The following is a 15,227-nucleotide window of genomic DNA, read 5'->3' on the forward strand; positions in this document are numbered from 1 at the left end:
CTTTTCTCCCATTTGTGTTCAGTTAATTCTACCGGACAGTGGGAAACAGCTGCAGGGCTTCAGATACATGTCAAAGATACGGGTCCGCAGTGCTGTGGGAGAACATTTGGGGACTGCACTGTGCAAACCCTGGGCTTATGGGTGGGGGCCTGGCCTGGGGGTTGGGGGGGACAGTAGAGGGGCCAGCTGTAGCCAGGCACCCTAGGCAGGAACATGACATCGTAGCAGAGGTCATCCCGCAGCTGGGTACAGAATTCCCTAAGTACGTATTTCTATCAAGAACGTGTGTGTGCACTGGGGTGTGGGGCAGGGGGGAAGCGTCTCACCAAGGTTTGCTTATTTTCACATATCACGTTTGAGGACCTTCAAAGGGTCTGTCCTTTCCTGTCCTCTCCTCCCCCACAGCTGGGCCTCACACCTTGGCATCTGGGGATTCAAGAAATCACTCACTGTCTCAACCCCAATTTTTAACTACAAGGAAAAAATAAATAAATAAAAGGACATACACACACACAATCTCCCCCCACCCCCACCCAGAATAAACTCAAAGCAAACAGTGGGGTTTTCTGGAGATTCCTCCAGCATCTGGATTTTGAGTTTTCTGCTTTAACCCTGAAGTAGCTGGAAACTGTTCCTCAGAGTGTGACCAGGAATTAACACCCAGAAGACCTCGGCAACAGCAGACGCCGGCTTCCCCACCCTGACCCTGAACAGCTGGCAGGTGTCTGTCCTGATTTATCAAAGGGAGACACCCCAGCAGTCTGCAGGCGCATAAATTAGCAGCCCAGTTCAACGGCCTGTTTCTTTTTCTTTTTTTTTCCTCACAGGTTCCTTTTTGCCGAGAAACCTTTAAAGGGAGGCATTTTTTTCTTGCTAACAAGATGAAGTATTGAAGTCACAATTGTTTCACCTCCCCAAACTTGGCTGGCACTCTTGCTGGAGGGCAACATTTTGCCCATTCTTGTGAAGTTTGTCTGTCTGTCTCTTTTTTGGACCAGGGGAAAGGAAGCCTTGGCGGTAACCTGCCCCCTCCCCAGACTTTCGCTCCTCTAGGGGCTTCTGGAAGCGTTGGAAGGGCTAGCAGGCTTAAGACCTGGCTGGGATTTTGTTTGCAATGTCTTGCTGGAGACTTCCTTTGCCGTGGATAACACGGCCCCTGGCACTACTGCGCTAGTGAGTACAGTCCCGGTGGGAGCCACCATGTAGGGGAGGGGGCTCGGCATATGAGGTCCTAGTCCTGGGGCAGAGAATTGGGGACGCAGCAGCGCCCGGGAGCCCGCATCTCACTCGCGCACTGGTCACCGTACCGGTGACAGCTGAAGGCAGGAGCGCGTCGCGTCCTCCGACCCAAGGTGCCCAGTGGGTGGGACGGACCCGGAGGGCACCCGCGGGCCTGTGCCCACCCACCCCGCCTTGCACGCTCACCTGACGCTTCTCGCCACCTCCTCCACCCCCAAGGGGACTCCTGGGCGTCATGCCGACCCCGGGGACAGTCCCAGAGGCGTCCCGCGCCCTCCCCAAAGTTGTGGTTCCCCACCGTCGCCCGCAGAGCGGCCTCAGGAGTGCACTCACCCGACCTCCCCAGTCCATCGCTGAAGGTCAAGGCGAGGCGCCGGTGGCGGGCGCGCGGCGGGGCCCGGGGTGAGGGGCGCGGGCGCCGGGTGGGGGGTCACCGCGGAGCTGCTCACTTCCCATGTCCGGAGCGCGGCTCCTCGGGTTGGGGGCGCCGTCCGCGCGGCGGCTGGCGGGGCCCGCGGCGCTCAGATGCCGTGGTCACAGTCCACATCTCGGCAGATGTACCAGAGGATCACGTAGAGGATGAGGAGGATGGCGAAGATGAACAGGGCCACCAGGATCGCCTTGGTCACCGGCGAGATGAGCGACTGCATGGCCCCGGCGGGGCGCGCGGGCGGGCGGGGGGCGCGCGGGGGCGCGGGGCGCGGCGCTCACGACCCCCGAGCGCGCCCGGAGCCCGGTGCCAGCCCCGCGCCGCATCCGCAGTGCTCCGTGCCAGGGACGGGCGCCCGCGGCTCGGCGGCGGCGGCTGCTCGGCGGCCGGCGCGCTCGGGTGTGGGGCGGCTGCGCGCGGGGCTCCGACCGCCCGGCGGCCGCTCCCGGGGCCCCCAGCTTCTGGCGCTCACCGGGCCCCGCGGCCGCGGCGCTGGGTGGGCGGCGCAGGGGGCGCGGGGGGCCGGTGGGCAGGGGCGGCGGCCATGGGCGAGGGTGAGGACGAGGACGAAGAGCTGGAGGAAGGTGGTGCGCCGGGCAAGTCCCCGAAAACTTGGGCGGCGGCGGCGAGACAGCGGCCGCGCGGTGACAGGTGGAAGCGAGCGCCGGCCCTGCGGGGCGCAGCGCGCAGCCGTCCACGGGCGGCGGGGGGCGCGGGGGCGGCCGGAGGAGCGGGTGCGCGGGAAGGAGGCGCGGGGGCGAGCGCGGGGGAGGGGCTGCGGCGCCGCGGGGGTCTCCCGCCGCAGTCTGGGAGGCGGGGGAGCGGAGCCCCCCAGCGTGCCCTCCCGGTTACCCCTCCCGGCCGCCTTCTCCCTCTGCCCGCTGTTGACGTCTCCCAGGCTCTGTCTCGCGGGTGACCCGTCTTCTCTTTCTCCAGCGCCCTTATAATGCTGTCTGGTTTTGGCGAGCTGCCATGTGGTCACAGGAGAATGGGGCTCCTAGTTGAGAGAGCCCCCTTCCCTCGTTTCTCTCTCTTTTGGGCATGTCATTGAACGGGGGAGGGGGTTTTCAGGGGACACCTTTCTCCTTGCTGATACCGGGCAGGAAGGGGCTGGGAGGGGGAGGGGGGACCAGGCGGGAGAAAGACTCAAACCCAAGGCAGGCTCAGGGCTTACCCGGGGGTTGGAGGAGGGGTAACTCGCAGTGCGGGGACAGAGAGGAGGTGGTGCATCAGGTATCAGCCCTGCAAAAAGGAAGATCTCCCCAGAGTGTGTGTCTGTTGAGCCCTTTGGTGTTTGGCTGGCCGTGGACATGGGGGTGCAGCGTCCTGTGGACGCCTCTTTCCTGCAGACTGAGTGATGCTCAGGGCTGACGACGAGGGTGAAAACATCAGCAGATCAGTGAGGAGAACAGAGAAGGTCAAAGGACCCTGCAGCCGCGTCCAGAGGTGTAAGGGCAGTCGCTGGACTGAGGTCAGTGACGAGAACAGAGAAGGTCAAAGGACCCTACAGCCGCGTCCAGAGGTGTAAGGGCAGTCTCTGGACTTAGGTCAGTGAGGAGAACAGAGAAGGTCAAAGGACCCTGCAGCTGCGTCCAGAGGCGTAAGGGCAGTCGCTGGACTTAGGTCAGTGAGGAAAACAGAGAAGGCCAAAGGACCCTACAGCCGCGTCCAGAGGTGTAAGGGTAGTCACTTGACTCTGGCCAGCTGGCCATCTGGATTGCTGGTCCTTGTAAGGCATGGGGTGCAGGATGATGGGGGTGGGGGGCATGGAATAGAAAGGTTTGGCATGGGGGGGGGGAAATGACAAGAACTCTGTTCCTCCCGCAAATAGAATGTAGGCCCCAAGAACTCTGTGTTTGGACTCCTGTTCCCACCACCTGTGGCCCCCAAGGCCAGGCACCCCGAGTGGCCCACTAGGCCAGACAGATGTCCTCGTGTGGCCATGGTAACCAGCTGCAGGAAGAAGATTATACAGCTGCACGCTCATGGAACAGCCGCTGTCGGACACCACAGGGTTCTGGTCGGAAAGAAGAGCCCCCAGGTTGGAGAGACTTTGTCTGAGAACCCAGCTCTGTGGGGTCGGTGGCCCTAAACTTGACCATGAGAGTCAGGAGCCAAGGAGACCACGTGACCTGGCCCAGGTGGAATCAGCATTGGCCAGGGTACCGCTGAGTGAGGCTGTGGGGACGATGTGCCCAGTGCTGGAAGGAGACGGTGCCTGTGTAGCGAGCGAGAATAAATCAGGCACTGAACTTGTGCCCTTCTCCCACCTTGGGCTGCTATTCAGAGGACTTCTCTGCCCCCAGGTGACGCGGGCAGGAGAGAGGGCACCCTGCACTGAGTACCTGAAGGAAAGAGGTGCCCACAGGATGCTGTACCCCCACCCCCATGGCCAGCCATGCCCCCAAGGGCTCAACAGAGACGCAGGCTGGGGAGATTTTCTGTTTTGCAGGGCAGAAAGCTGATGCACCCCCTCCTTTTGGGGCAAAGAGGAAGCTCTAGATGAGGGTGGCTGCCGAGGCTTTTCGTAACTCTGCAGTTAGTGAATGGTGTTGTAGGCCAGGCACAGTGGCTTGTACCTGTAATCCCAGCACCCTGGGAGGCCAAGGCAGGTGGATTGCTTTAGCTCAGGAGTTTGAGACCAGCCTGAGCAACGGCAAGACCCCATCTTTAAAAATAGCTGGGCATTGTGGCAGGTGCCTGAAATCCCAGCTACTCAAGAGGCTGAAGTAGGAGGATCGCTTGAGCCCAAGAGTTTGAGATTGCTGTGAGCTGTGATGCCATGGCACTCTACCAAGGGTGACACTTGTGATCCCAGCAGTCTGGGAGGCCGAGGTGGGTGGATCCCTTGAGCTTAGCTGTTCCAGACCAGCCTGAGCAAGACCGAGACCCTATCTGTACTAAAAATAGAAAAGCTAGCCAGGGCGTTGTGGCAGGTGCTTGTAGTCCCAGCTACTGGGGAGGAGGCTGAAGCAGGAGGATCACTTGAGCCTCGGAGTTTGAGGTTGCTGTGAACTAGGCTGACAGCACAGCACTGTAGCCGGTGCAGCAAAGTGAGACTCTGTCTCAAAACAAGCAAAAAAGAATGCAGCCCAGGGGGAAAGGCCTTGTAGTCAGGGGCTTCTCCTGGACACTTCAGGGATGGAGTCACGTGTGTGCACATGTGTGTGTATGTATGTGTGTGTATCCTTGCAGTGAGCTGTTGCTGTCATCCGTGGAGAGGAATCTGACAGGCGGTGATACGGTGCCTTTCCAAGGTTTCAGCTTCCAACTCTGAAATGAACCTGCATTTCTAGCCTCTAGCTGAAAGAAAAAGGATAATTGAATTTATATATTTCTACCTCTCCACACATGAAAGGTTTCTATTCCTCGGGGGTACGTGAAGGAGAAATGCCAGAGCTTCTGATCTTTTTTTTTATTAAACTTAATTTTGTCTTAAACAATCTGTCAGGCACACACCACGTAGGCGAGAGAATGAAAAGGAATATCCAGGTGGAAAGGAAGAGGCAGACGTCAGACCCCAATTCTTTTCTCAGCAAATAGAGTTTGATTTTTGATGTAAGGAGATACAAGGACACTGTATTGTGCTGAGAAATAAATCTAAATCCACACGTTTACAGCCAGCCGATTGTCAACAGAGGCACCGAAAACTTACACTGGGGAAAAGACACCCTTGTTAATAAATGGTGCTGAGACAATGGGAGATCTTCTGCAAAACGATAAAACGAGGCCTTTATCGCTCACCGCAGACAGGAAAAAAAAAAATCAGCTCAAAATGGACTAGAAACTGAAATGGAAGACCCCAAGAACTGTAAAACGACTAAAAAAATAATATAGGGGTATCACGTCTGGGACAGTGGTCTAGGCAAGAAAATAGTGAAGGGGCAGGCACCAAAAATCAAACATCTAACTTTTTGATTCAATTCAAGATGAACTTTTCAAGAAAAATGGGAATACGTCAAGTGAAAAGCTTTTGGACAGCGAGACAACTTGTAAAAGGAAAGGGAATGTCTGCAAACTATTCATTCAATGGGAGACTGATAACCAGTATATGGAAAAAGAAAGAAAGGAGAAAGAAAAAGAAAGAAACTAATAACCAGGATATAGAAGGATCTCAGAGAAAGAAAGGAAACACAAGTGATGCAATTCCAAAGAGGTCAGAGGCTCTGAATTCATCTTTCTCCCCCTCAAAGATGTACCAATGGCCAGGCATATTTAAAAAATGCAGGAGGCTCGGTGCCCTTAGCACAGTGGTTACGGCATTGGCCACATACACTGAGGGTGACAGGTTTAAACCTAACCTGGGCCAGCTAAACAACAATGACAACTGCAACAAAAAAATAGCTGGGCAGGGTGGTGCCTGTGGCTGAAGCAGTAGGGCACCGACCCCATATACCAGGGGTGGCGGGTTCAAGCCCGGCCCTGGGCAAAATGGCAACAACAAAAAAAAATAACTGGGCATTATGGCCTAAGCCTTTAGTCCCAGCTGCTTGGGAGGCTGAGGCAAGAGAATAGCTTAAGCCCAAGAGTTTGAGGTTGCTGTGAGCTATGACGCCACAGCACTCTACCGAGGGCGACATGGTGAGATTCCATCTCAAAAAAAAAAAAAATGCTCAATATCAGTAATCATCAGGTGATGTGCACATCAAAGCCGCAATAACAGATCATTTTCTCACCCTGGTAAGGATGGCTGTCATCACAGGGAACAAATCTAGTGCTGAGAGTTTAGAGGAACGGAAACTTTTTTTATTTTATTAGATCATAACTGTGGACATTACTGCATTTATGGGGTACAATGTGCTGATTTTATATACCCATTTGGAATGTTTACATCCAACTGGTTAACATAGCCTTCACCTCACTTATTTAATTGTTGTGTTTGGACTTTTTATACCCTACTGTTAATATATTTGACGTGTACGCTTGCAATAGTAAGTGAGGTCCCACCCATGACCCTCCCGCCACCCAAGGCAACTTTTATACACTGTTGCTGGGAACGTAAGTGAGTGCAGCCATTACAGGAAATAGTACGGCAGTGTCTCAAAAAAGTAAAGTAGAACCACGTAAAAATAGATCTAGCAATCCCACTGTGGGATGTGAACGCAGAGAAAAGAACCTTGGTATATTGAAGAGGTGTCAGCACTTGTGTTTACCGTGTAGCCAACATACTGAATCAGCCCACGTGCCCGTTAACAGATGCATGGATAAAGAAGCTTTCCTACATGTTATTCAACAATAAAAAAGATTGAAATCTCATCATTTGCAACAATGCGGATGAACCCGGAGAGCCTTACGTGAAATAAGGCAGGCACAGAAAAATAAACGCCCACATGCTCACTCCTAATCGGAAGGTAAAAAAATAAAGGCGAGCTCCTGGCTCGGTGCCTGTAGCTCAGCAGCTGGGGCGCCAGCCACATACCCAGAAGTTGGCAGGTTCGAATCCAGCCTGGGCCTGCCAAACAACAATGACAACTACAAGCAAAAAATAGCGGGCTGTTGTGACAGGTATCTGTAGTCCCAGCTACTTGGGAGGCTGAAGCAAGAGAATCCCTTAAGCGCAAGAATTTGAGGTTGCTGTCAGCTGTGACACCATGGCGCTCTACCGAGGGTGAGATAGACTGTCTCCAAAAATAAATAAAGTTGAGCTCCTAGAAGGAAAAGTAGAATTATGGTTATTCGTGGCTTGGGAGGAATAGGAGGATGAGGAGAGCTTAATTAACCAATAACAAAATTAAAGCGAGATGGGAGAAACAGCCTCTGTGGGGGGGACATCATGAATTCTGTCGATTAATAATTTATCATGCATTTTGGCATAGCTGGAAAGGAGGATTTTGAATGCTTCCAGCTCCAAGAAATGCTGGAGTTAATGGTTATGATAAATCACCCTGATTTGCTTATTACACATTGGTTTACATGTATCAAAATACCGTTCTCCATCTCCAAAAGATACACAGCCCAATATGCACAGTCAGCTTCAAAATAAAAGGGAAGAATGTGAACTAAGGAATGATGAACTTTTCGAGACGGTGGTGTGAGATTTTGGTTTCCGCTTGGTCACTGTGTGTTACAAGTCATGTACGTATTTAATCTAATTTCTGGAGAAGCCTTGGGCAGGGTGGGAGATCACTTAACAGAAAGAAAGGGAAACAGTTAAAATTCACCTTCCTTCCGCTTCAAGCTCATAGCCCAGCCCTCGCTCTGGCCACAAATCCAGTCTGCCTTTTTGGTACCGTCCCCTACACAGAATGTGCCTCAGAATGTGACCCCTGCTGGCCCGACTCCCGTCACATCTGAAAATCCCTGTCACAATGGCCTCTCGGTCGGTCAACTTTAATACAATTATTTTTGTGTACTGCTGTTCAGTCCTACAGCAGCAACAGAGAACTCAATACCGTGTGGGAAGGGATATAGTCTGCCTGGAGTGAGTTATTTCAGAATCTGATAAGTAATCGCTTCCTAAATTCCAACTCATGAGCTACCAAATACTCTTTCTAGGTAGGCTGGGACATTGTTCCTTCCCCCTGAGGGGCAGGGCTGCAGACTGAGGTGCTAATCTATCACCCCGCTAGGAGTGTTTAGGGCTTGTACTTTTTAACCCTGTAAGTGGTTAGAGCTTCTGCTTTTTAAGAGATTTTTATTACTCCTGAGTATGTAATAGAAAATAAATGTCCATTTTAGAGGATGCAAGATAATCTGAACTGTAGAAAGGTAGCATAGATAAATGGATGGGCTATTTCTGCTTTGGTGGTGCTTTTTCTGTTTGTTTTTGAGACAGAGTGTCACTATGTCGCCCTCCGTAAAGTGCTGTGGCATCACAGCTCACAGCAACCTCAAACTCTTGGGCTGAAGCAATTCTCTTGCCTCAGCCTCCCAAGTAGCTGGGACTACCGGTGCCCACCACAATGCCCTGCTATTTTTGTTGTTGTTGTTGCAGTTGTCATTGTTGTTTCGCTGGCCCAGACAGGGCTCAAACTCGCCAGTCTTGGTGCACGTGGCTGGTGCCGTAACCACTGTGCTACGGGGTGCCACGCCTTGTGTGGTGTTTCTAAACTACAAGTTTACAGCCAGTTAGAGAATGGTTAACAGCAATTGAGTGAATGCAATAAGTGGGATTTTAGTCTGATATTTTTGGAGACAGAGTATTACTCTGTTGCTCAGGCTAGAGTGCTATGGCATCAGCCCAGCTCACAGTAACCTCAGATTCCTGAGCTCAAGACACCCTCCTCCCTCAGCCTTCCAAGTAGCTGGGACTGCAGTTGCACACCAGGACGCCTGGCTAGACTAATGTTTCTACTTTTATTAGACACGGGGTGTCACTCGTGCTCAAGAATCTTGAACTCCTGAGCTCAAGCAATCCACCCCCACCTCGGCCTCCCAGAGTGCCAGTATTATGGACATGAGCCACTGTGCCCAGAACAAATGAGTTTTAAGCAAGTGGAGAGATCAGAGACTATCTTTAAGTGAGCATAGAAACTGGTAAGGTCAGTGCATTAAGTTTTCATTGTAACTCACAGCATCATTTAGAAACTCATGGATGAGGAGACCCCACAGGCTTTGGGCAAAGCTAGTGTGTGCAGGGAATATCCCCCAGTGACCAAACCACTCCCAGGTGATTAGAAGAAGTGGGAAAAGCGTCCCATCAATTCTGATTGTCTGGCTCAGTATCTGTGTGAATAACAGTTGGTCGTGGGCAAACGAGAATTTGGCGTAGACCCTGGGGAGAGAGCCATGTGTGGGTCGGTTTATGGAAGAAATCTGTGCTTTTCCTTGAATGTACCACACACACACATCTTTTGGGTATTCCTGGACGATTTGGGGCTTTCCTGGGCGATGCTGGGATAGGTCCAACATTCCATATAGAAGATGGAACATCTCTCCTGGGAGTTTTTGGACAGCGTCTTTGTCTGGCTTAACTCAATTGCCTAGAGTAATTAAATGATGATTGCCTCTCCCTCTGTTTCACGTGGAATGCTAAAAAGTCTATATCTATATATATCAGAGGAACCTTGCCCAAATCGTTCACGCGTTCGGAGCATTGCAAAACTCAGGGGACTGGGTCTGCCTCCTGGATCTGCACATCGGAGTCTCCAAGGCTCAAAATCATTAAGACTTTCTTCTTTGGTCCACACCCCGACTTCCATGAGGCACTTTCCTGAAACTTGATTTGTAAACCCAGTGAAGTGCAGTGGGGATCTGTGGTTGGGGAGTGTGTGTTCAGGTGGGCTCCAGTGTTGTGAAACTGTGGTTTATTTTTCTTCCTGATGGTTTTTCCTCATTTATTGTTATGTTTGGCAAGGTTCGCTCTCTGGGTTAACTTAGGCAAATACAGACTTGCTACTTTGTTTAATCAGGTGGAAAAATAAAGCTGGTGCTAAAAATGGGTATAAGCCGAAAAACGGGTGCAAGCCGACGGACTAAAACCAATGATTCCATAGTAGCTGGAGGTTCAAGTGACATTTCCTCTCCTCCGCCCAAGGTGCCTGCTGTTGTGCGCTTTGCCAGCTTTGTTACTTTTGAGACGAGTCTTTTTACTGTTCAAATTGTTTTGAAGATGATATAGCACGGTGCTGTAAATAGTAACTAAGGTTTCTTGCAGCTGCTATTCGACGTAAACTAATATAATATTTTATATGTATAATCCTTCTGTCTAGAAACTGAGGAACTAACGCCCATAATGCTTTTCTTTTTCATGAAATCAGAACTGTGTACGTTTGTGGGGTACAGGGAGCTGATTTGATATAGAATGTGGAATGCTTACGCACGTACTCGATATTATTATGAAACCAATATATATTCACGTGCCCAGTCATACGAATGATGAAATACAATTATAGTCCAGAATCAAGGAGGGAAGACTTCTGCTTAAAGAGAAGCACAGTGAGGTTGTTTGACAAGGAAATATCCCTCTCAAATCCTTAGATCACTGCTTTCTTCCAAAACATCAATTCATTAAACTCGGTGCCTTGGGAAGGTAGTCATGATGGGCTGAGGGAAGAGAAAATGTGACAGGGGTCCTCAAACTACGGCCCCTGGGCCACGTGAGGCGGTGTGCTTATATTTGTTCCCATTTTGTTTTTTTTACTTCAAAATAAGATAGGTGCAGCGTGCATAGGAATTTGTTCATAGTTTTTTTTTTAAATTATAGTCTGGCCCTCCAACGGTCTGAGGGACAGTGAACTGGTCCCCTGTTGAAAAAGTTTGAGGACCTCTGGATGCATGCTTTTTTATTTAACCTGGTTCTAGAAAATGTGGGTTGATGAAAAAAGTATAGACACTCTAACAAAAGGTATATTTCATTTGTAAAATAATAGTGAACGGGGGCCAATGAACCATAGCTTCAGGGTCATAAAAGTAACCAAACTGTCCTGGTATTATTTCAACAACAGTAGATCCTCCCCGGCTGACCCCCTCCCTGCACTGACCACCTCCTTTACGTGGACCTCATTTTCACAGACTGGACATGCACCACATGTATGTATCAGTACAGCCGGTCTAGTTCTTTTTTCCTTTTTGAGACAGAGTCTCACTATGTCGCCCTCAGTAGAGTACGGTGGTGTCACAGCTCACAGCAACCTGAAACTCTTGGGCTTAAGCAATTCTCTTGCCTTAGCCTCCCAAGTAGCTGGGACTTTAGGCACCCACCACAACGCCCAGTTATTTTTTTTTTCGTTGTGGTTGTCGTCGTTTGTCAGGCCCAGGCTGGATTCAAATCCGCTAGATCCAGTGTATGTGGCTGGCACCCTAGCCACTGAGCTACAGGGGCTTCCCAGCAGGCCTACTATTTCCTTATGTTGACACCTCTGTGTGTTGACCTGTTGTTACAGTCTCTTGGGCGGTCACCTTACCAAGGTTCTACTATACTATGGCAGTTTGTATAAGCTGCTGTTTATTTTAATTTTAACCTTTGCTTTCTTTTTTATTTGGTTCATGGGAGGGGCGGTAGAAATATGGAAAGCAAGAAAGCTGGGGAAATAAGCAAAGTTGCTCATGCATTCTAATGAAGGGTTTAAAATTTTGGAATGAAGTCAATTGGGAAGTCTCTTTGTGAAGTGGTGGCTTGAGGCAGCGCGATGAAGGCCATTTTGTTTAGAGCTGGAGATTGTTTTCTAAAGGGGGTGGATTCTTTCAGCTTACCCCTCAAATACATTAACATTCGTTTTTTGCCTTTGTGTGTTGCAAGTGGCAGCCGTTTTCACCTGAATGATTTACCAAGTGTTCCTTTATGCGGAATTTGGAATCTAGAGAACACCTTGGCTGATTTAGCTAAAATCTCTGTCAGACACAGCGTGGTCACTTGGGCCACCCACAGGTGCACCCACTGAAGCCTGATGCTTTGGAATACTGGGCGTCCTACTGGCTGAATTTATATTCCCAATTAATGATTTCGTAAGGTCTAAATAATAATGATATTTTATTAATCAGGCTATGGTGAATAGTAAGTGGAATTTGCAATAATTTGCATGCAAATGTGTTGTTTTTCAATTAACATACTGAATATTCGGGAAGATGGGGGAAGAAAAATAGGTTGTGTGGGCAGCGCCTGTGGCTCAGTGGGTAGGTAGGGCATTGGTCCCATGTACCAAGGGTGGCAGGTTCAAACCCGGCCCCGGACAAAGTGTGACAAAAAAATAGCCAGGTGGGGCGGCACCTGTGGCTCAGTGAGTAGGGCGTCGGCCCCATATGCTGAGGGTGGCAGGTTCAAACCCAGCCCTGGCCAAACTGCAACAAAAAAATAGCTGGGTGTTGTGGCGGGCGCCTGTAGTCCCAGCTGCTCAGGAGGCTGAGGCAAGAGAATCACGTAAGCCCAAGAGTTAGAGGTTGTTGTGAGCTGTGTGATGCCACGGCACTCTACCCGAGGGTGGTACAGTGAGACTCTGTCTCTACAAAAAAAAAAAAAAAAAAAAATAGCTAGGTGTTGTGGCAGGTGCCTGTAGTCCCAGATACTTGGGAGGCTGAGGCAAGAGAATTGCCTAAGCCCAGGAGTTGGAAGTTGCTGTGAGCTGTGTGACGCCACGGCTCTCTACCGAGGGTGACAAAGTGAGACTCTGTCTCTACAAAAAAAAAAAAAAACAGGTCGTGATTCCATATTTGCCCTTGGACAGCTTGTGCAAAAATACAGTTAGAAAACTGAGAAGTGTCACGTTCCTGGTGACCTGTCCAACTTAATTCCTTCCCGAGCAAATCAGAGGGAAACCAAGTCACATCTGGAGGACTGTGTTTTTTTTTGTAATTGCACATTTATTAGGCAGTTTTTAATTTTTGTGTAACGGTCATATGGCTTGATGTCGGAATCGCCACATGACCCACCCCCTGGACCATCAGAGAATGCAATTCAGGTGAGAAGGTCCCAGTAGGAGAAAATGTGGGCCCAGGTGGGAGGTTTGGGTAAAAACAGGCAGTATCAGTCAGTAACCCTTTCCTGGTGTTTCTTGGTGTTACAACACTTCACCGCAAGCCTGCCAGGTAGGTATTCACTTTGCCCATTTTTCACGTGAGTTAATGAAGCCGCTAAGAGAATGAACCGTGCTGCTTGGGGGAGAACTGTAGAGAGAATTCAGTCTAAATAAGAGAGAAAGGTTCTCTTTCCGAAAAGGTTTGAGATGTGGGTCCAACGTAAAGGTGGTGTTTGAAACGTCATTTTTCTTTGACACAGATCTTAAATGTGCAAGTTTAAAGCATCAAACTGCTCACTATTGCAAAGGATTTCGTATTCTCCGTGATAGGCCTGCTGAGATGTTTATTGTCTTCGTGTTTTGTGGGGCTGGCTTGTGAGAATGTCGCTGGTCTTCACACTTAGCTGATCTCGCCACCTGCCGGCTGGAAAGGGCACAGGCCACCTGCCACTCGGGTTCTCAGCCCCAGTTGTGGCCGTGGGGCTGCTGGGGAAGACAGAAGGCAGGTGTGTGCACACCTGTGTCCCAGCACGTGGACGCTGTGCACCGCCCCCTGCCTCTCCCCACCGTTCTGTTGTGTTCAGGTCTGAGGAGAGCACACTGAAGGGCGCGCTGACTGCGGGCTGTAAAGGTTTGGAGCAGGTGTCCTCCAACTTTTTAAACAGGGGGCCAATTCACTGTCCCTCAGATGGTTGGAAGGCCAGGTTATAGTTTAAAAAAAGAACTATGGCCCTTCTTTCTCTTCTGCCACTGGAGGACACAGTATTTGTATCCTCTACAGACACAGCAACAGGGTGCAATTTTGGAAGCATAGAGAAGCCCTCATTAGACATCAGCCACGAACTCTGCCACCATCCTGATCTTGGACTTTTCAACCTTGAAAACTATGAGAAATAAATTCCCATTGTTTACAAGTTACCCAGTTTTCTAGCAATTTGTTATAGCAGCACAAAATGGACTAAGAAATCCCCTAAAGTCGTACACACCCTTTTTATTACATCCAGTTGGCTGAAAATCAGTCTTCCGCTTGCATTTACCTACAAAAGAGGCTGGGAAAGGTAATCTGGTCATGTGCGCAGAAGGGAGGGTACAGGCATTTTTCCTAAAGACATAAAATTAAAATGAATAAAAATTTAAACCATATAGATTATTTTATAAAATACATCAGTACAGGGCGGCCCCTGTGGCTCAAAGGGGTAGGGTGCCGGCCCCATATGCTGGAGGTGGTAGGTTCAAACCCAGCCCCAGCCAAAGACTGAAAAAAAGAAAATCAGTACAGCATATAGATTGTTTAGCTAAAAAAATGAATTGCACACGTACAGAACAATAAAGCCAAATTAAAAAAAAAAAAGAACTATGAAGAAATTCCTATGCACCCTGCACATATCTTATTTTGAAGTAAAAAAAACAAAATGGGAACAAATAACAATCACACCACCTCATGCGGCCCGCGGGCTGCAGTTTGAAGAGCCCTGGTTTGCAGGTTGCTCGTGCTGGGAGACTGTTCCAGGTTTAAGCTTTTCTGGGTAAGGGTGCTCTTTGGCGGTGTTGTAGCTTGCAAGGGTAGAGAGGGAGGGAAGGGAGGAGTCAGAGGGAGGGAATGGGAGAGACAAAGGGGGGAGAGAGAGAGAGAGAGAGAGAGAACAGAAGAAAAAAGGGAAACAGAAAGAGAGAGGGAGAGAGGAAGAGAAAGATGGAGAGGTGGGAGAGAGAAAGGAATTATTTCCCCCCAAACCCAGAAGAGCAGCCCCACAGGACCAGAGGGATGGATCCAGGGTGTCCTTGGTATGAGTAAATATAAAATGACTGATGGACACCTAAACCCCTGGAATTTCTGGAGCTTACCATAGTAAATGATTATGTCTCAGTTACTGATAGTCCAGAGCAGGAATTGAGAACCCCCAATGAGGTGGCCAGCCCTTAGCATGGACGGCTCTGAGTTCCAGGGAAGGGTGGCAGGAACCTGAGATGTGCAGCCAGCTGGGCCTGGCCACCTGCCCAGGGAGGAGGCCTTCAGGCCCCTGGGTTCCAGCTGGGCCTGCCACCTGCCCCTGGAGGCAGCCTTCAGGGCCCTGGGTTCCAGCTGGGCCTGCCACCTGCCCCTGGAGGCAGCCGTCAGGGCCCTGGGTTCCCAGCTGGGCCTGCCACCTGCCCCTGGAGGCAGC

The sequence above is a fragment of the Nycticebus coucang genome, chromosome X, assembly GCF_027406575.1.
Source record: "Nycticebus coucang isolate mNycCou1 chromosome X, mNycCou1.pri, whole genome shotgun sequence".
NCBI classification, from domain to species: Eukaryota; Metazoa; Chordata; class Mammalia; order Primates; family Lorisidae; genus Nycticebus; species Nycticebus coucang.